This window comes from Heterodontus francisci, chromosome 9 (assembly GCF_036365525.1).
Source record: "Heterodontus francisci isolate sHetFra1 chromosome 9, sHetFra1.hap1, whole genome shotgun sequence".
NCBI classification, from domain to species: domain Eukaryota; kingdom Metazoa; phylum Chordata; class Chondrichthyes; order Heterodontiformes; family Heterodontidae; genus Heterodontus; species Heterodontus francisci.
Genome location: NC_090379.1, coordinates 22,469,225 through 22,491,062, shown reverse-complemented (window position 1 = coordinate 22,491,062; position 21,838 = coordinate 22,469,225).

Sequence of the window (21,838 nt, the reverse complement as noted above, 5' to 3'; positions counted from 1 at the left end):
TTTTCTGCTGAAGCTCATGTGTCCTCAGTGGGTCCAGAGGCTTGTGACAAAGAGATGGGAGCAGACAGGGAGAGGTCTTCTCATTCCAGGAGCAGAGAAAAGATTCACGAGAATGGTTTCAGAGATGAGGAACTTCAGTTACGTGGATAAATTGGAGAAGTTGGGACTGTATTCCTTGGTGAAGAGAGGTTTGAGAGGAGATTTGACAGAAGTGTTCAAAATCACGAGGAGTCTGGACAGGGTAGATAGGGAAAAACTGTTCCCACTGGTGGAAGGATTGAGAACAAGAGGGCACAGATTTAAGGTAATTGGTAAAAGAAGCAATGGGGAAATGAGGAAAACAATGAGGAAAAACTTCTTTCATGCAGCGAGTGGTTAGGATCTGGAATGCACTACCTGAGAGTGTGGTGGAGGTAGGTTCAATCAAGGCATTTCAGTCCTTCTGAATTCAAAAACTCTGTGGCTAGTTCAAAAAACCCTGGACCAGCCAGTTAGTCATGTGACCAGCTGGTTCAACCAGTCCTGGTTTTTGTAGATTGTATCACCTTAGCAGTTTCTGGCATGCTCTTCCTTACACTTTCAATGCCTGGTGATCAAAATCCATTTTGGATTGAATGTGTCAGGGAATGGTCCTTTTGTCTCCACAAGCACTGTCTGTGGGTATGCAAATGTTTTTCAGCTAAGTGTCTGGCAGCCCTTGCAACAGGCCTTCTCTTCCCAGCAAGTTTAAAATCAATGTTCATATGACAAAATTAATATGCCTCATTCTTGGCGGGTGGGGGCCTGCTTGACAGAATGATGTATTTGAATGTACAGCAAAGGTTCACTAAACTGGTCCTTGGGGTGAGAGGGTTGTCCAATGATAAGAGGCTGAGTAAATTGGACTTATATTCTCTGGAGTTTAGAAGAATGACAGGTGATCTCATTGAAACGTACAAGATTCTGAAGGGACTTTACAAGGTAGACACTGAGAGGTTGTTTCCGCTGACTGGGGAATTTAAAAATAGGCGCACAGTCTCAGGATAAGGGGCCAATCATTTAGGATTGGAAAGAGGAGAAATTTCTTGAAAAGGTTGTGAATCTTTGGAAATCTCTATCCCAGAGGGTAGTGGATGCTTCATTGTTCAATATATTTAAGGCTGGAATGGACAGATCTTTGGTCTCTCAGGGAATCAAGAGATATGGGGAGTAGGCGGGAAAGTGAAGTTGATGTCCAAGATCAGCCATGATCATATTGAATGGCTGAGCAGACTCAAGGGACCATTTGGCCTAATCCTGCTCCTATTTCTTATATTCTTATGTGTAGAACTGTATATAGAGAGGTGTGTATCTCTGCATGCTCATTGTTTTAAAGTCTCATGAGTTATGGTTGTAGAATCAAGGCCTTGGCAATTTCCTTTTCCATTGAGGTGGAGTGTGCATTAAGAACAATTTTTATGGAGGCTGCAGTAGACATAGTAATGAATTATTAGCAGCATGCCAGGAATTTCTCCTGTATGAGCCTCAAGACCATAATTTTCTGTGACCGTGCAAGACCTGAATCCATAGTGTCTGGGTGAAGGATTCATGCTGTTGCAATCTGAGTCGTATATGCAAACAGGCTGGAGTCAGGAGAAAACTCACAGCTTTTCCATGGGATCTAGGAGCTTGCAATTGAAAGATCCACAAGGTAATGTGTCGGGTGTAGGTAATTCTGGTACTTTTCACCAATACTTTTTATCATTTACCATAAAGAAAATTGCACATTGTTACGACCGACCACTCCAGTCAAAGCCTCCAATCAAAATATACAATTCTGATTGTGGTGGGACCAACGCACTGTTAATTCAATCCCGTCGTTCCACAGTTCGGCTGACATATCATTTAAAACTTCCCAAATTAAAGAAAAACCCAGCCAAATTGCACCATCTATTAACGCCCGAATGAGGCTAACCAAATCAGGTGTCTTTATATCAACAAGTTAACTCTTTAATTAGAAGAACTAAATTCCTGAACACTATGAAGAAATAAACAACATTTAAAATAGAAAAAAAGAGTCCTTGCAAATTTACAGTCCAATGTTGCTTGAAGTCCTCACAGAATGTTGCTTGACTTTTTTTAGAATTTTGAGAGATAATAATAATTAAACAGACTAAGAATCCTCTTCCGTCAGTTTAAATGGTTGAGAGCTCTTTTTTTAAATTCATTCATGGGAAGTGGACGTCACTGGCTATGCTAGCATTTATTGCCCATCCCTAATAGCCCTTGAGAAGGTGGTGGTGAGCTGCCTTCTTTAGCCGCTGCAGTCCATGTGAGGTAGGTACACCCACAGTGCTGTTAGGAAGAGAGTTCCAGGATTTTGACCCAGTGACAGTGAAGGAACGGCGAAATAGTTCCAAGTCAGGATGGTGTGTGACTTGGACGGGAACTTGCAGGTGGTGATGTTCCCATGCATCTGCTGCTCTTGTCCTTCGAGGTGGTAGAGGTCGCGGGTTAGGAAGGTGCTGTCTAAGGAGCCTTGGTGCGTTGCTGCAGTGCATCTTGTAGATGGTACGCACTGCTGCCAATGTGCGTCGGTGGTGAACGGAGTGAATGCTTGTGGATGGGGTGCCAATCAAGCAGGCTGCTTTGTCCTGGATGGTGTCGAGCTTCTTGAGTGTTGTTGGAGCTGCACCCATCCAGGCAAGTGGAGAGTATTCCATCACACTCCTGACTTGTGCCTTGTAGATGGTGGACAGGCTTTGGGGAGTCAGGAGGTGAGTTACTCGCCGCAGGATTTCTAGCCTCTGACCTGCTGTTGTAGCCCCTAGGATGTTGATAGTGGGGGATTCAGCAATGGTAATGCCATTGAATGTCAAGGGGAGATGGTTAGATTCTCTCTTGTTGGAGATGGTCATTGCCTGGCACTTGTGTTTTTTTTTATTCATTCATGGGAAATGGGCGTCGCTGGCCAAGCTAGCATTTACTGCCCATCTCTAATTGCCCTAACTGAGTGGCTTGCTAGGCCATTTCAGAGGGCATGTAAGAGTCAACCACATTGCTGTGGGTCTGGAGTCACATGTAGGCCAGACCAGGTAGGACAGCAGATTTCCTTCCCTAAAGGACATTAGTGAACCAGATGGGTTTTTACAACAATCGACAATGGTTTCATGGCCATCATTAGATTAGCTTTTTAATTCCAGATTTATTAATTGAATTCAAATTCCACCTTCTGCAGTGGTGGGATTTGAACCCATGTCCCCAGAGCAATACCCTGGGTCTCTGGTTTACTAGTCCAGTGACAATACCACGACACCACCGCCTCCCCCACTTGTGTGGCGCAAATGTTACTTGCCACTTATCAGCCCAAGCCTGGATATTGTCCAAGTCTTGCTGCATTTCTACACGGACTGCTTCAGTATTTGAGGAGTCACGAATGGTGCTGAACGTTGTGTAATCATCAGCGAACATCCCCACTTCTGACCTTATGATTGAAGGAAGGTCATTGATGAAGCTGCTGAAGATGGTTGGGCCCAGGACACTACCCTGAGGAACTCCTGCAGTGATGTCCTGGAGCTCAGATGATTGACCTCCAACAACCACAGCCATCTTCCTTTGCGCTAGGTATTACTCTAACCAGCAGAGAGTTTTCCCCCGATTCCCATTGACTCCAGTTTTGCTAGGGGTCCTTGATGCCATACTCGGTCAAATGCTGCCTTGATGTCAAGGGCAGTCACTCTCACCTGAACTATGGAGTTCAGCTCTTTTGTCCATGTTTAAACCAAGGCTATAATGAGGTCAGGTGCTGAGTGGCCCTGGCGGAACCCAAACTGAGGGTCACTGAGCAGGTTATTGCTAAGCAAGTGCCGCTTGATGGCGCTGTTGGTGACACCTTCCATCACTTTACTGATGATTGAGAGTAAACTGATGGGGTGGTAATTGGCCGGGTTGGACTTGTCCTGCTTTTTGTGTACAGGACATACCTGGGCAATTTTCCACATTGCAGGGTAGATGCCAGTGTTGTAGCTATACTGGAACAGCTTGGCTAGGGGTGCAGCAAGTTCTGGAGCACAGGTCATCAGTACTATTGCCGGAATATTGTCAGGACCCATAGCCTTTGTAGTATCCAGTGCCTTCAGTCGTTTCTTGATATCACGCTGAGTGAATCGAATTGGCTGAAGGCTGGACTTCAGGAGGGGGCCGAGATGGATCATCAACTCAGCACTTCTGGCTGAAGATTGTTGCAAATGCTTCAGCCTTCTCTTTCGCATTGATGTGCTGGGCTCCCCCATCTTTGAGTTTGGTGATATTTGTGGTGCCACCTCCTCCAGTTAGTTGTTTAATTGTCCACCATCATTCATGGCTGGATGTGGCAGGACTGCAGAGCTTAGATCTGATCCATTGGTTATGGGATCGCTTAGCTCTGTCTATTGCATGCTGTTTATGCAGTTTGGCATGCAAGTAGTCCTGGGTTGTAGCTTCACCAGGTTGACACCTCATTTCGAGGTATGCCAGGTGCTGCTCCTGGCATGCCCTCCTGCACTCTTCATTGAACCAGAATTGGTCTCCCAGCTTGATGGTAATGGTAGAGTGGGGGATATGCCGGGCCATGAGGTTACAGATTATGGTTGAGTACAATTCTGCTGCTGCTGATGGCAAACATTGCCTCATGGATGCCCAGTTTTGCATTGCTAGATCTGTTTGAAATCTATCCCAGTTAGCACGGTGATAGTGCCACACAACACGATGGACGGTATCCTCGATGTGAAGGCGGGACTTCGTTTCCACAATGACTGTGCGGTGGTCACTCCTACCAATACAGTCATGGACAGAAGCATCTGCGGCAGCAGATTGGTGAGAACAAGGTCAAGTATGTTTTTCCCTCTTGTTGGTTCTCTCACCACCTGCCGCAGACCCATTCTAGCAGCTATGTCCTTTAGGACTCGGCCAGCTCGGTCAGTCGTGGTGCTACCGAGCCACTCTTGATGATGGACATTGAAGTCCCCCACCCAGAGTACATTTCCCAGAGTACATTTTGTGCCCATGCCACCCTCAGTGCTTCCTCCAAGTGGTGTTCAACATGGAGGAGTACTGACTCATCAGCTGAGGGAGGCGGTAGGTGGTAATCAGTAGGAGGTTACCTTGCCCATGTTTGACCTGATACCATGAGACTTCATGGGGTCCAGAGTCAATGTTGAGGACTCCCAGGGCAATTCCCTCCCTATTGTAGACCTCTGTGTCCCCTGCCTGTGTGTTCTGTTAGAACAAACTGTCTTGAACTAAAAGACAGTTCCAAATTGAATTGTAACAAATGTATCGCTTGCTACTCACTCCCAGTGGCTGTATCTTTGGTAACGAGAATGCACCCTTTGAATCACAGTCTCCAAATGGCTGTTTCTAACGGCAACCGAAAATGCACCTTTCTATAACTCCTGAGGCTTGCCCGTTCTTAAAGTAGTACTGATCCTCTGCAAACCTTAAAGGCAAACCGCATCGTCTCAAAAAAACTACAGGACCATGACACCTCCGCCCCAGCACAATGAAATGCCATTCCTGAAATGCGTTTCATTACAATTGGTAAAAAAAAACAAATTGAAAACCACTAAAATTATTTTTCCTGAATTTCCAGATATCCTCTACTGATAATTTACAGCGTCTCATCACCATCCACATAGTTAAATCTGTGACAAAGCGTCGGCGATAACATTATTTTTCTCCGAAATGTGTACAACCTTCACATGATAAGGCTGTAACAACAGACACCATCTAAAGATTCTAGCATTTCTGTTCTTGAACTTTTCCACAAATGTTAATGGTTATGGTCAGTGTATATTAATGTCTCCTTATAATCCTGGCGGACATATACCTCAAAATGTTGGAGAGCTAGTAAGAGTCCCAATGTTTCTTTTTCCACAGTGGAATATTTTTTCTGATGACAATTTAGTTTTCTAGAAAAATACCCTACTGGCTTCTCTATGCTGGATTCATCATTTTGCAGTCGCACTGCACCAACCCCCAGGTCACTAGTATCGATCACTAATTTAAAGGGTTTAGTGAAATTTGGAGCAGCCAACTCTGGTTCATTAGTTAGGATTGCCTTTAGCTTTTCAAAAGTTGCCTGGCATTCATCTGACCATACCACTTTGTTTTTCTTTTTTAGTAGCAAGTCGGTTAACAGAGCAGCCACAGTACTAAAGTTTTGTACAAATTTCCGATAAAACCCGCACATCCCTAAAAATCTCATTATTTCCCGTTTAGATTTAGGGATAGGGAACTCCATTAAGGCTTGCACCTTTGATGTTTTTGGTAATACCTGACCTTGCCCCACTATGTGTCCAAGGTAAGTTATTCTTGCCTTTCCAAATTCACTTTTTCCCAAATTTACCACTAAGTTTGCAGCTCGTAAGTTTTTAAACAAAAGTTTTAATTGGTTTAAGTGTTCTTGCCAAGTGTTACTATATATTAGTATATCATCGAGATATATTACACAGTTGGGAACACTGACTACCTCCTGATTCATTAATCTTTGAAAAGTTGCTCGGGCATTTTTAGCCCAAATGGCATCACCCGGCACTAATAAAGACCGTCAGGTGGGTCACTGACCCGAAACGTTAACTCTGCTTCTCTTTTCACAGATGCTGCCAGATCTGCTGAATGGTTCCAGCATTTCTTGTTTTTATTAACTCTTTTAAACGTTGTTAAAAGCCTGGTTAGGTCTTCTCGCTGTTTTGCCTCTAAGTGTAAAAGCATATCATCTAAATTTCCTAGCCATTCTGTGTTCGCTAATCAGACAGTTGGAGGTTCCATCTGAGAATTTTCTCGGCCTAATCCTGCCTCATCCTCACTATCCTTTTCCTTCTCCACAGTCCAGATTACCTGACATACCTATACTGGCTTATCCCCCTCCCTGCAGTAATATTGTTTGAGCATATTAATGTGACACAACCTTGGCAAATTGGATCCAAAATTGGCTTAGTGGCAGGAGGTAGAGGGTAATGGTCGAGGGTTGTTTTGCGAGTGGAAGCCTATGACCAGTGGTGTACTACAGGGATCAGTGTTGGGACCCTTGCTGTTTGTAGTGTACATTAATGATTTAGACGTGAATATAGGAGGTATGATCAGTAAGTTCGCAGATGACACAAAAATTGGTGGTGTCGTAAATAGTGAAGAGGAAAGCCTTAGATTACAGGACGATACAGATGGGCTGGTAAAATGGGCAGAGCAGTGGCAAATGGAATTCAGTCCTGAGAAGTGTGAGGTGATGCATTTTGGGAGGACTAACAAGGCAAGGGAATATACAATGGATGGTAGGACCCTAGGATGTACAGAGGGTCAGAGGGACCTTGGTGTATTTGTCCCTAGATCACTGAAAGCAGAGGCACAGGTAGATAAGGTGCTTAGGAAGGCATATGGGATACTTGCCTTTATTAGCCGAGGCATAGAATAGAAGAGCAGGGAGGTTATGATGGAGCTGTAAAAAACGCTGGTTAGGCCACAGCTGGAGTACTGTGTACAGTTCTGGGACCCACACTATAGGAAGGATGTGATTGCACTGGAGAGGGTGCAGAGAAAATTCACCAGGATGTTGCTTGGGCTGGAGCATTTGAGCTATGAAGAGAGACTGAAAAGGCTAGGGTTGTTTTCCTTAAAGCAGAGAAGGCTGAGGGGGGACATGATTGAGGTATACAAAATTTTGAGGGGCATTGATGGGTTAGATAGGAATAAACTTTTTCCCTTAGTGGAGGGGTCAATAATCACATGCCATAGATTTAATGTAAGAGGCAGAAGATTTAGGATTTGAGGAAAAAAATTTTCATTCAGAGGGTGGTTGGAATCTGGAACGCACTGCCCGAAGAGGTGCTAGAGGCAGGAACCCTCACAACATTTAAGAAGTATTTAGATGAGCACTTGAAACGCCATAGCATACAAGGCTACGGGCCAAGTGCTGGAAAATGGGATTAGAATAGTTCGGTGCTTGATGGCCGGCACAGACATGATGGGCCGAAGGGCCTGTTTCTGTGCTGTATAACTCTATGACTACCGATTCTTCCTCCGGCAATCAGGGGTGCCAATCAATTAATCTACCTTACCCACTCTTTTGATCACTCTATATGGGCCACTGAACTGTGCTTTTAATGATTCTCCTTGTAATGGTAAGAACACTAATAATTCATCCCCTGGTTGAAAATCATGGGCTTTTGCATTCTTGTCTGCCCATCTTTTCATATTGGCTTGGGATGCTTTAAGGTGTTCCTGAGCCACACCACAAGCTTTTGTGAGCCTTCCCTGGAACACAGATACATTGTCTAGTTGCGAGGATTCATTCTTTTGTTCCAAAAATCTGTCCTTTATATGTTTTAGAGGACCTCTTACTTCATGTCCATAAACCAATTCAAAAGGACTGAAGCCTGTAGACTCATTCGGTAAGTCTCTGGTGACAAATAAAAAAAAAGTCTAGTCCTTTATCCCAGTCATGCGGATATTCGTGACAGTATGTTCTAATCATCGTTTTAAAAGTCTGGTGAAATCTCTCTAAAGCTCCCTGTGACTGTGGGTGATAGGCTGAAGATTTCAACTGTCTAATCCCCAAATTGCCCATGATTTCTTGAAATATCCTAGACATGAAATTAGAACCTTGATCTGATCGAACTTCAAGTGGTAACCCATATCTCGTAAAGAATTGGGTTAACTTCTCTACCAATACTCTAGCAGTAATTGTCCTCAAAGGAATGGTCTCGGGAAATCAAGTAGCCATATCCATGATAGTAAATATGTATTGATGCCCCGCTTTTGTTTTCGGCAAGTATCCTATACAGGCTACCAACACCCTGCTAAATGGTTCCTCAATCACTGGTATGGGAACTAGCACTACTGGTTTTATGGTAGGTTGTGGTTTTCCCACCATTTGACAGGTATGGCATGTCCTACAAAATTGTCTCACATCCTTTGTAAGACCTGGCCAGTAATAATGTTGGCTTATATGTGATTTGGTCTTCCGAATTCCCCTATGTCCTGCAAAAGGAATGTCATGTGCTACCCTTTAATATCGCCAAGGATTATTAGGTGGTACCACTATCTGTTCAACAACTGTCCAGTCTTCATCGGCAGGTCTATGAGGAGGTCTCCATTTCCTCCTCAAAACCCCGTTTGCCATATAATAGCCTTCCGGAACTCCTTTCAGCTCAGCTTCTGACAGAGCCAACTGTGCTATTTGGTAGATCTCTGGATCAGCTTGCTGTGCTGCAATGAAAGACGATCTGTTAAACATTGGATTATCTAAATCCCCAAGTAAGGTTTCAGATGCCTGATTTTATGTTCTTGGTGCCCCTTTTACCTCCGACAATGGATCCTGTTTAGCCATTGCTCGGGTAACTACACACGCAGGAAATATTCCCGGAACTTGTTCCTGTAATTGCTCCATTTCCTTAATTTCACATGGTTCCTCTGTAGCCATAGGAGAAACTGATATTTTTGATCCTGCCAAATCATTTCCTAGGAGTAGATCAATTCCTTTTACTGGTAAACTGTGGAGAACACCTTCTTCTTTTCTTTCTTTTGGGCCTCCTTATCTCGAGAGACAATGGATACGCGCCTGGAGGTGGTCAGTGGTTTGTGAAGCAGCGCCTGGAGTGGCTATAAAGGCCAATTCTGGAGTGACAGGCTCTTCCACAGGTGCTGCAGAGAAATTTGTTTGTTGGGGCTGTTGCACAGTTGGCTCTCCCCTTGCGCCTCTGTCTTTTTTCCTGCCAACTACTAAGTCTCTTCGACTCGCCACAATTTAGCCCTGTCTTTATGGCTGCCCGCCAGCTCTGGCGAATGCTGGCAACTGACTCCCACGACTTGTGATCAATGTCACACGATTTCATGTCGCGTTTGCAGACGTCTTTATAACGGAGACATGGACGGCCGGTGGGTCTGATACCAGTGGCGAGCTCGCTGTACAATGTGTCTTTGGGGATCCTGCCATCTTCCATGCGGCTCACATGGCCAAGCCATCTCAAGCGCCGCTGACTCAGTAGTGTGTATAAGCTGGGGGTGTTGGCCGCTTCAAGGACTTCTGTGTTGGAGATATAGTCCTGCCACCTGATGCCAAGTATTCTCCGAAGGCAGCGAAGATGGAATGAATTGAGACGTCGCTCTTGGCTGGCATACGTTGTCCAGGCCTCGCTGCCGTAGAGCAAGGTACTGAGGACACAGGCCTGATACACTCGGACTTTTGTGTTCCGTGTCAGTGCGCCATTTTCCCACACTCTCTTGGCCAGTCTGGACATAGCAGTGGAAGCCTTTCCCATGCGCTTGTTGATTTCTGCATCTAGAGACAGGTTACTGGTGATAGTTGAGCCTAGGTAGGTGAACTCTTGAACCACTTCCAGAGCGTGGTCGCCAATATTGATGGATGGAGCATTTCTGACATCCTGCCCCATGATGTTCGTTTTCTTGAGGCTGATGGTTAGGCCAAATTCATTGCAGGCAGACGCAAACCTGTCGATGAGACTCTGCAGGCATTCTTCAGTGTGAGATGTTAAAGCAGCATCGTCAGCAAAGAGGAGTTCTCTGATGAGGACTTTCCGTACTTTGGACTTCGCTCTTAGACGGGCAAGGTTGAACAACCTGCCCCCTGATCTTGTGTGGAGGAAAATTCCTTCTTCAGAGGATTTGAACGCATGTGAAAGCAGCAGGGAGAAGAAAATCCCAAAAAGTGTGGGTGCGAGAACACAGCCCTGTTTCACACCACTCAGGATAGGAAAGGGCTCTGATGAGGAGCCACCATGTTGAATTGTGCCTTTCATATTGTCATGGAATGAGGTGATGATACTTAGTAGCTTTGGTGGACATCCGATCTTTTCTAGTAGTCTGAAGAGACCACGTCTGCTGACGAGGTCAAAGGCTTTGGTGAGATCAATGAAAGCAATGTAGAGGGGCATCTGTTGTTCACGGCATTTCTCCTGTATCTGACGAAGGGAGAACAGCATGTCAATAGTCGATCTCTCTGCACGAAAGCCACACTGTGCCTCAGGGTAGACGCGCTCGGCCAGCTTCTGGAGCCTGTTCAGAGCGACTCGAGCAAAGACTTTCCCCACTATGCTGAGCAGGGAGATTCCACGGTAGTTGTTGCAGTCACCGCGGTCACCTTTGTTTTTATAGAGGGTGATGATATTGGCATCGCGCATGTCCTGGGGTACTGCTCCCTCGTCCCAGCACAGGCATAGCAGTTCATGTAGTGCTGAGAGTATAGCAGGCTTGGCACTCTTGATTATTTCAGGGGTAATGCTGTCCTTCCCAGGGGCTTTACCGCTGGCTAGGGAATCAATGGCATCACTGAGTTCCGATTTGGTTGGCTGTATGTCCAGCTCATCCATGACTGGTAGAGGCTGGGCTGCATTGAGGGCAGTCTCAGTGACAGCATTCTCCCTGGAGTACAGTTCTAGGTAGTGCTCAACCCAGCGGTCCATCTGTTTGCGTTGGTCAGTGATTATGTCCCCCGATTTAGATTTGAGGGGGGTGATCTTCTTGATGGTTGGCCCAAGAGCTCTCTTCATGCCATCATACATTCCTCTGATGTTTCCGGTGTCTGAGGCCAGCTGAATATGACTGCATAGGTGTTGCCAGTAGTCGTTTGCGCAACGCCTAGCTGTTCTTTGTGCAGTACTTCTGGCTGCTTTAAGTGCTGCGGATGTTAAATCGCTGGGGGCTTCCTATAATAAAAGCAAAATACTGCGGATGCTGGAAATCTGAAACAAAAACAAGAAATGCTGGATTCACTCAGCAGGTCTGGCAGCATCTGTGGAAAGAGAAGCAGAGTTAACGTTTTGGGTCAGTGACCCTTCTTCGGAACTGACAAATATTAGAAAAGTCACAGATTATAAACAAGTGAGGTGGGGGTTGGGCAAGAGATAACAAAGGAGAAGGTGCAGATTGGACCAGGCCACATAGCTGACCAAAAGGTCACGGAGCAAAGGCAAACAATATGTTAATGGTGTGTTGAAAGACAAAGCATTAGTACAGATTAGGTGTGAATATACTGAATATTGAACAGCAGCAAGTGCAAACCTGAAGAAAAACAACCTGAAAAAAACAGTGGGTAAGCAAACTGAACAAACTAAGATGAAATGAAATAAATGCAAAAAAAGATTGTAAAAAATGTAAAAAGGAATGCAAAAAAAAGGGAAGAAAAAATGACTAAAAATGAAAGTAAAGTGGGGGGCTGTCATGCTCTGAAATTATTGAACTCAATGTTCAGTCTGGCAGGCTGTAGTGTGCCTAATCGGTAGATGAGATGCTGTTCCTCGAGCTTGCGTTGATGTTCACTGGAACACTGCAGCAATCCCAGGACAGAGATGTGAGCATGAGAGCAGGGGGGAGTGTTGAAATGGCAAGCAACCGGAAGCTCAGGGTCCTGCTTGCGGACTGAGCGGAGATGTTCCGCAAAGCGGTCACCCAGTCTGCGCTTGGTCTCCCCAATGTAGAGGAGACCACACTGTGAGCAGCGAATACAGTATACTACATTGAAAGAAGTACAAGTAAATCGCTGCTTCACCTGAAAGGAGTGTTTGGGGCCTGGGATAGTGAGGAGAGAGGAGGTAAATGGGCAGGTATTACACCTCCTGCGATTGCAAGGGAAGGTGCCCTGGGACGGGGACGAGGTGGTGGGGGTAATGGAGGAGTGGACCAGGGTGTCGCGGAGGGAACGATCCCTTCGGAATGCTGACAGGGGAAGGGAGGGGAAGATGCGACTGGTAGTGGCATCACGCTGGAGGTGGCGAAAATGGCGGAGGATGATCCTTTGGATATGGAGGCTGGTGGGATGAAAAGTGAGGACAAGGGGAACCCTGTCACGGTTCTGGGAGGGAGGGGAAGGGGTGAGGGTAGAGGTGCGGGGAATGGGTCGGACACGGTTGAGGGCCCTGTCAACCACAGTGGGGGGAAATTCTCGGTTGAGGAAAAAGGAGGTCATATCAGAAGCACCGTCATGGAAGGTAGCATCATCAGAGCAGATGCGTCGGAGACGGAGAAACTGATAGGTTTCCCTGCCTCACTTACAGGATATGCAGTTACTCTTCCCTTTGACAAAAATTCGTTATAACTTTCAGGTATTTTATTCTTAACCTCTACACTCCTCTTAGTTTTAGTATCTGGTTTCACATTCACAGCTGTCGTTAAAGCTATAGCTTGGTCTGCTATACTCTCAATCAGAGTCTTTTCCTCTGCACTAACTTTGCATACCCCAACAAGTCCTATGGGTTTACCTCGCAATTTCCAGCACTCGGAACGAAGCTGACCCGTTTTGTTGCAATGATAACACTTTGGCTTGCGGACCTCACTTCTACCCTCAGCATCTTCCTTTCTGACCTGAGGTGGTGATTCTGGGGCATTCCCAGCTGTTCCTTCTTGTCCCCGGCTACTTGCCTTCCTTTCACTCTTACACTTTCTATTCTTCTTGGGTTTATGGAGGTGACGGACTAAATAGGTTGACTTATTCACAAGCTCAAAATCATCAGCAATCTCTGTTACTTGCCTAGCTTTCAAAACTTTCAGGTTATCTATACGAGTTCTCACTACTGAAGGAATGGAGTTTTTAAACTCTTCTAAGAGAATCAATTCTCGAAGGTTCTCATATGTGGTTTCTATCTTTAATGCACGTATCCAACGGTCAAAATTCATTTGCTTCACCCTCTCAAATTCTAAATATGTCTGCCCAGTCAATCTCCATAAGTTCCTACACTTCTGATGATAAGCTTCAGGGACTAACTCATACGCAGAGAAAATAGCCTTTTTTGCCATCTCATAATCTGCTTTCTGAAGAGGCATTTGCATGGCATAAGCTTCATAAGCTCTGCCTACCAACCTGCCCTAAGTAAGCAATGTCCAGCTTTCTTTTGGCCATTTCATGTTTGGCTATTTTTTCAAAAGATATGAAAAATGCCTCTACTTCCCTTTCCTCGAACTTAGGCAGAGCCTGTATAAATTTAAACAACTTCTCGCTGGGTCCTGTTCTAAATTCAGATTCCTCCTGACCCGAATTTTCCATGGATTTAAGACTACCCCTTTGTCTTAGTTCCATCTCTTTTAGCCTAAATTCCCTCTCTTTTCTCTTACACTCTTTCTGAAGTTTAAGTTTTCTTATTACTATTGCTTTTTCCTTTTCAAGTTTTCTTAATTCTTTTTCTACCTCATGTTTTTTCATTTCTAACTGTATCCTAGCCAATACCACTGCATCACTCCCGGACCTTCATGTCTCTTGTATTCCCTTTCTTGTTCCACATATTGCCCTTCATCTATATCATCATCATCATATTTTACTAATTCCTGATGTTCGGCTATTATGTCAATTATCTCTGCTTTTTTGGCACCTGATTTCAATTCCAACCCCAATTTCGCTGGCAATTCTTTTAATTTGTTCTTAGTTAAATTCATCAAGTCACTCAGGGAAACATTCTGCTTTCCTAAAAACTCTGCTACAACCATTAATGCCATAACAATGGTATAGAATGTACTTTATTATACAAGAGACCTGGTTCTTTTAATTTCTTTGTAATTGGTGTCAGATTTCGATCCCAACAATCGAGTTTCTAATTGATAAGATCCCAGACTCGATAGCAATTAATTTGATGCCAAACGCAGGACCCCAATTTAAATAAGTTATCCCAGAGATGAGTAATTACTATGATTCCAAATGCGAGCCCTCCAAATTAGTCTGATTCTGATCCCAGATGCGAGCCACCAAATTAAATATGATTCAACTGCGAGCGAGCCCCCAATTAAGATATGATTCAAATCCAGAAACCCAATTAATATGAGATTCAAATCTTGAGCGAGCCCCCAATTAATATGTTATTCAAGTTGCGGACGAGCCCCCACTAAATATGTTACGACTGACTGCTCCAGTCAAAGCCCCCAATCAAAATATACAATTCTGATTGTGGTGGGACCAACGCACTGTGAATTCAATCCCGTCCCTCCACAGATCGGCTGATATATCATTTAAAACTTTCCAAATTAAAGAAAGACCCAGCCAAATTGTACCATCTATTAATGCCCAAATGAGGCTAACAAAACCAGGTGTCTTTAAATCAACAAGTTAACTCTTTAATTAGAAGAGCTAAATTCTTGAACACTATGAAGATATAAACAACATTTAAAATAGAAAAAATGAGAGTCCTTGCGAATTTGAAGACCTCACAGAATGTTGTTTGACTTTTTTTAGAATTTTGAGAGATAATAATAATTAAACAGACTAAAAATCCTCTTCCTTCAGTTTAAATGGTTGAGAGCTCTTTTTCCAGGTGCTGTCATCACAGCTGTGACCTCTGTCTGTGTGGTTTTTTTTTTAAGATTGCTTTTTTAGATTTTGAGATACAGCACTGAAACAGGCCCTTCGGCCCACCGAGTCTGTGCCGACCATTAACCACCCATTTATACTAATCCCATATTCCTACCACATCCTCACCTGTCCCTATATTCCCCTACCACCTACCTATACTAGGGACAATTTATAATGGCCAATTTACCTATTAACCTGCAAGTCTTTTGGCTGTGGGAGGAAACCGGAGCACCCGGAGGAAACCCATGCAGACACAGGGAGAACTTGCAAACTCCACACAGGCAGTACCCAGAATTGAACCCGGGTCGCTAGAGCTGTGAGGCTGCGGTGCTAACCACTGCGCCACTGTGTTCAGTTAGAACAAACTGTCTTCAACTAAAAGCCAGTTCAAAATTGAATTGTAACAAATGTATCGCTTGCTACTCACTCCCAGTAGCTGTATCTATGGTAACCAGAATGCATCCTTTGAATCACAGTCTCCAAATGGCTGTTTCGAACGGCAATCAAAAATGCACCTTTCTATAACTCCTGAGGCTTGCCAGTTCTTAAAGCAATACTGATCCTCCGCAAACCTTGAAGGCAAACCGCATATTCCCGAAAAAAAACGACAGGACCATAACAACATCATGTGACTTACCTATTCAGAGCCAAATTTGGTTACCCTAGACCCTTAGGGTGGCGCAGTGGTTAGCATCACAGCCTCACAGCTCCAGTGAACCTGGTTTGGTTCTGGGTACTGCCTGTGTGGAGTTTGCAAGTTCTCCCTGTGACTGTGTAGGTTTCCTCTGGGTGCTCCAGTTTCCTCCCACATGCCAAAGACTTGTGGGTTGATAGGTAAATTGGCCATTGTAAAAAATTGCCCCTAGTGGTGGTAGGAGAACTGTGGGGATGTGAGAGGGAAAATGGGATTAATGTAGAATTATTATAAATGGGTGGTTGATGGTCAGCGTCAACTCGGTGGGCTGAAGGGCCTGTTTCAGTTCTGTATCTCTCTAGGACCTCATTCCTAGGTGCTGTTAATGTATACAGACATATCTTAGAAAGTATTAATCACAAGCCTGAGGGAACTTGAGGAAACATAGTTTGACCCTGCAGCTTCTTCAAACTGAAACACATACCTTTTATTCTCTGTTACACTAAGTTAGCATAGATCAGGTATACCAATTAATCCCAATTGTGGTAAATTACTCACTATAGAATAGAGGGTGCCCATTATATGTCACGCGAACGCAAGAGGGAGGAAATATTGACATCACGCATAAGAACAGGAGCAGGATTAGGCCAAATGATCCCTTGAGCCTGCTCTGCCATTCAATAAGGTCGGGGTTGATCTAATCTTGGCCTCAACTCTACTTTCCTGCCTGTTCCCCATAATTCTGTGTTTCCCCCATACTTCAAGAATCTGTCTATCTCATCCTTGAATTCAATGACCCAACCTCCACAGCTCTCTGGGTACAGAAGTCCAAAGATTCACGACCCTCTGAGAAAAGAAATTCCTCCTCATCTCCATCTTAAATGAGCGACTCCTTATTCTGAAACTATGCCTCCAGTTCTCGATTCCCCCATGAGGGGGAACATCCTCTCAGCATCTACCCTGTTAAGCCCACTCAGAATCTTATTTTTCAATAAGATCACCTCTCATTCTTCTAAACTCCAATGAGTATCGGTCCAATCTGCTCAACCTTTCCTCATAAAACAACCCCTTCAACCCTGGAATCAACCGAGCGAACCTTCTATGAACTGCCTCCAATGCAGGTATATTCCTGTTTACATAAGGAGATCAAAACTGTACACAGTACTCTAGGTGCAGGCCAACCTACTGCCCATATTTATATAAAATAATTCACAGAAAAAAACACACAAAATATTGATCAGTGCAATGCATGTTTGAAAGAACATGGACTTACAGTAGATTAATAATCTTTTCATAAAGTTGTGTTAGTTTTTCTTAGTTTTGTGAGAGATTTGCTTCCAACCCAAGGAGTTAATTCCGTTCTTTGATTTCAGTATTCAGACAACATGGAGATTTAATAAATCAAAAAACAGGTGGTGGCAGCCAAACAAAGAAGGACTCTGAGTTCAGTGGCCTTGGTCTTTAGGCAAGAGTGACAGCCAGATGGTCTTATTAATCATGATACTGTATGAATCGATATGACTCAATGATAAGGATAGCTGCTCTCTTCCTCAAGTTTCCATGGACTGAGTTAATATTTTCAAAGATTTGTCTGTGTACGTTAGTGATACCACGGAGAAGAATCTAGTTAACTAAAGTAGGGTTTTCTTTAAGATAAATGATTTAAGATTAGACTTGGTTCATTAACTGGTCGTAATATAGAATCTTAGAAAAAGTACAGCACAGAGGCCATTCAGCCCATTGTGCCTACGCCGGCCAAATAAACTATCTGCCCAAACTAAGCCCGCCTTCTAGCACCTGGCCCATAGCCCTGCAGGTTACAGCACCTCAGGTACATGTCTACGTACCTTTTAAAAGAATTGAGGGTCTCTGCCTCCACCACCATTCTTGCAGCGAATTCAGACACCCACCACCCTCTGGCTGAAAAAGTTTCCCCTCATGTCCCCTCTAATTCTTCTACCACTCACCTTAAATCTATATCCCCTGGCAACTGACCTCCCCACCAGGTGAAACAGGTCCTTTCTGTCCACTCTATCTATAATTTTGTACACCTCCATTAAGTCACCCCTTAGTCTCCTCAAATCCAGGGAAATCAACCTGAGCCTCTCCAATCTTTCCTCATAGCTGCAACCTTCAAACCCTGGCAACATTCTTGTAAATCTCCTCTGTACTCTCTCCAGAGCAATTATGTCCTTTCTGTAATGTGGTGACCAGAATTGCACGCAATACTCCAGCTGTGGCCTAATCAACACGCTATACAGTTCCAGCATCACATCCCTGCTTTTGTACTGTATACCTCAGCCAATAAAGGAAAGCAATCCATATGCCTTCTTCACCACTCTATCCACCTGTGCTGCCACCTTCAGGGACCTGTGGACATGCACTCCTAGGTCTCTCACCTCTTCTACTCCTCTCAGTATCCTCCCGTTTATTGTATATTCCCTCGCTTTATTTGCCCTCCCCAAATGCAATACCTAACGCTTCTCTGGATTGAATTCCATTTGCCACTTTTTGCCAACTCAGCCAAAACATTGATATCATTCTGGAGTCCATGGCTTTCCTCCTCACTATTAACTACAAGATCAATTTTTGTGTCATCAGCAAATTTCCCAATCATGCCTCCCACATTTAAGTCCAATTCATTAATATATACCACAAACAGCAAGGGACCCAACACTGAACCCTGTGGAACACCACTGGAAAACGTTTTCCATTCACAAAAATATCCGCTGACTGCTACCCTTTGTTTCCTGTCACTGAGCCAATTCTGGAACCAACCTGCCACCTTCCCCTGTATCCCATGGGCTTTCATTTTACTGACCAGTCTGCCATGCGAGACCTTGTCAAATGCCTTACTAAAATCCATGTAAACCACATCCACTGCACTACCCTCATCAATCCTCCTGGTCACTTCCTCAAAAAACTCAATCAAGTTAGTAAGACATGACCTTCCCCTAACAAATCCATGCTGACTATCCTTGATTAATCCATGCCTTTCTAAGTGACAGTTTATCCTGTCCCTCAAAATAGATTCTAACAATTTACCCACCACCAAAGTCAGACTGACTGGCCTACAATATGGGGACGGTTAAGGAAAGGTTCATGAAGTTGAGAGTTTGTGAAGTATTAATAGTCCAAGTTTCTAAGTACTGATACAAGTACAACGGAACAAACCGCCAAGTTAGTTACAGTACATACCAAGTTTGCTAAACTAGACAAAGATTATTCGCCCAAGGTATACCCAAAATGTGACCCCAGAGCATCATCTTAGATAGTGAACAAAATTCTGTTACATTGTTACGAAGTTGAACCCAGCTGAGGCATTAAGCTACTTTTGTACCTATGATTTACATTTTTTAGTTCATTATTAAATATACAATTTCCTTTGTTGTAACATCCAATACTTAACTAATAGCAGCATTGACCATATCCTTAAATTGTAGATAAATAAAAAGGTGTGAATGATATGGCCGGAATTTTACCTTTTTCGTTGCTCCCGCTCCGCAGCTAGCTGCTGCCCCCATTGAGCACTAGTCATCCAATTAGTGGCTCGGTGGCGTATTTATGTCAGAAAAGGGCATGCGCGGGCGGGAGAGTGAGCGTTGGCGGGGGCGGGGCTAGAGTCAGAAGAGGGTGCTGAAAGCCATTTAAAAGGGCTTTCAGCAACCTCAGTGGCTCGGAGAGGCTTATTTGCAGCAAACAGCACGTTGGGAGGAGCAGCATATTGGAAATAGGAATACAACTGCCTGAGGGTGAAAGGAGTGAAGCAAGAATTAAAGGGCCCACCCATCCAGTAATTTTTAATAGACCCACTTGTGGCAACAGCAGAGAGATGCAACCGCATGGCACCCAGGTTCTCTGAAGACTCCCTGCATGTCCTCCTCCAGGTGGCTGAGACAAAGCGGGAGGTCCTCTTCCCAAAGACAGAAGGAGGAGGCCTCCCCAAGTCACCGAGAAGGCGTGGCTGGCGGTAGCAGAGGAAGCCAGCAGCCGCAGGGTAGTGAGGAGGACATGGCTACAGTGCCTCAAGCGGGTGAATGACCTTCTGTGCTCTGCCAGGGTAAGGGGAATTTCGCAGTCCTCGCAGCTTTTAACTGCTATGGGAGGGTCAATGGGGGCTGATGCTGCAAAGTCGAAGCCATCCATCTTCAGTGATTGGCTGCAGCCCTGCCTTGGGCCATATACTGGACACATCTGAGATGCACAATGGTCCAGAGGTGTGCCATCTGTGCACTTCAATGGCATTGGTTCCAGATGCAGCATTCAGCACAAGGGGTGAGTGGGTGCTCTTTCAAGTCAAGGAACTGAACTAATTGCCATGTGTCTCCACAGAAGAGTACACACAATGCCCGAGAGAGGGCCCAGACCAGAGGCGGGATGGCCAGCCTCGCCTTTCTCACCAGAGTGGAGGAGGATGCTTGCAGGGGAGGACAGAGGACGCTCAGTAACTGATGGTGAGGCCGGCGCACCTGGCCAGGAGGGTGATCTCCCCAGTCTGTGGTCGATGAGTAGGTGGGGGGGGGGGGGGGGGGGGAGGGTCTAATTGGTTCAAGCAATGAAGGTTGCTCGCAAGGTCAAAATCACAAACATGTGGCCACACTGCAGTCTATGACATGTCCCTCAGTCAGGAGTGCTGATCACAACTGATCATTCTTTTCCCCCTGCAGGTGAAACACAGCAGCGGCCAGGCAATGTCTCCAGGACACATCTGTCCACCTCTGAGGAGGAAGAGCGGACCTCAGAGGGTGCAGCGTCACATCTTCTCCCGGCACCAAGCACCAGCTCAAAGACAGTCGCCTCGGTTGGGATGTGACTCTCCTCGGATTCTTGGTCACAACCTGGTGCCAGCACCACACAAGTGCCGGACCAGCTGTCGGAGGCAGTATCAGCCGATGCCTCTGACACGCAGAGGACTGTGGGAGGCCAGGCCAGTGCACAGCCCTATGCTGATGATCATCTGTTGACATCTATCTGGCGGGAAATGCTGCAGGTGCAGCATGTGGTGGAGATCTGGCAGAGTTACCAGAGACATTGCATGCTCTGGTTCAAACTTTGGAGATCTCCGTCCACGCCATGAGTAACGCATAGTCCCTGTCCTCTGTCCATCTAGCTTCCTCCAATGACAGATTGGCAGCTGCTGTGGAGGGCCGGATCTTGGAGGCCCTGCAGAACCTCACAGAGAAAGTGAGCTCCATGGACCAGTGCCTTAGTGAGCTGTCTATGAGGCTCCTGCAACATCAAGAAGCTGCTCATCTCTCGGAGGTCAGCAGAGAGGCCCAATTAAGCCTCGAGAGGGCACAGGAGCAGCAGCAGAATTCATATGGGGGCTCCTCTCAGGGCGCTCCTGGTGCATCCTGCAGCTCCGTGACCCCTCTACCAGTGACATCAGCATTGCATAATCCCAGGGTGTCAGAGGATGGTCCTGAGATTGCTCAGGGTCACCTCAACATTCCGGGGCCCGCATGCCCTTGGCAGGCAGAGGACAACCTCCAAAGTCATCCAAAACAACGGGGCAGCCTGAACAGCCACCTGTCTCTGCCATGGCTGGTGGCGAGGGATCGTCCACACGCATGAGCACTCACAAATGTTATCAAAAAAGCACAATAACTGGACTACAAGGTCACTGGTGCACTTTGTAAATATTTATTTGCTGTTATAACTCACTAAAAATTATTAAATTTTTCACAGCATTTTCTCTGTCACATGTCAATGTTTAGGCGATCTGTTTGTTCTGCATGAGGATACTTGGGGAGCTGGCACATTCGGGCCATGTGGTGGTTGAGGGAAAGGTGGGCTGTAGCAGCTGAGATTTCCCCCTGACGGGGAGTGCTTCTGCGGTTCCAGCGCATGTGAATGCCTCATTTCAGAATGACATGTCAGTCGCTGGGTGATGAGCCTCTGTTCAGGAGAAATGCCCGAGTATT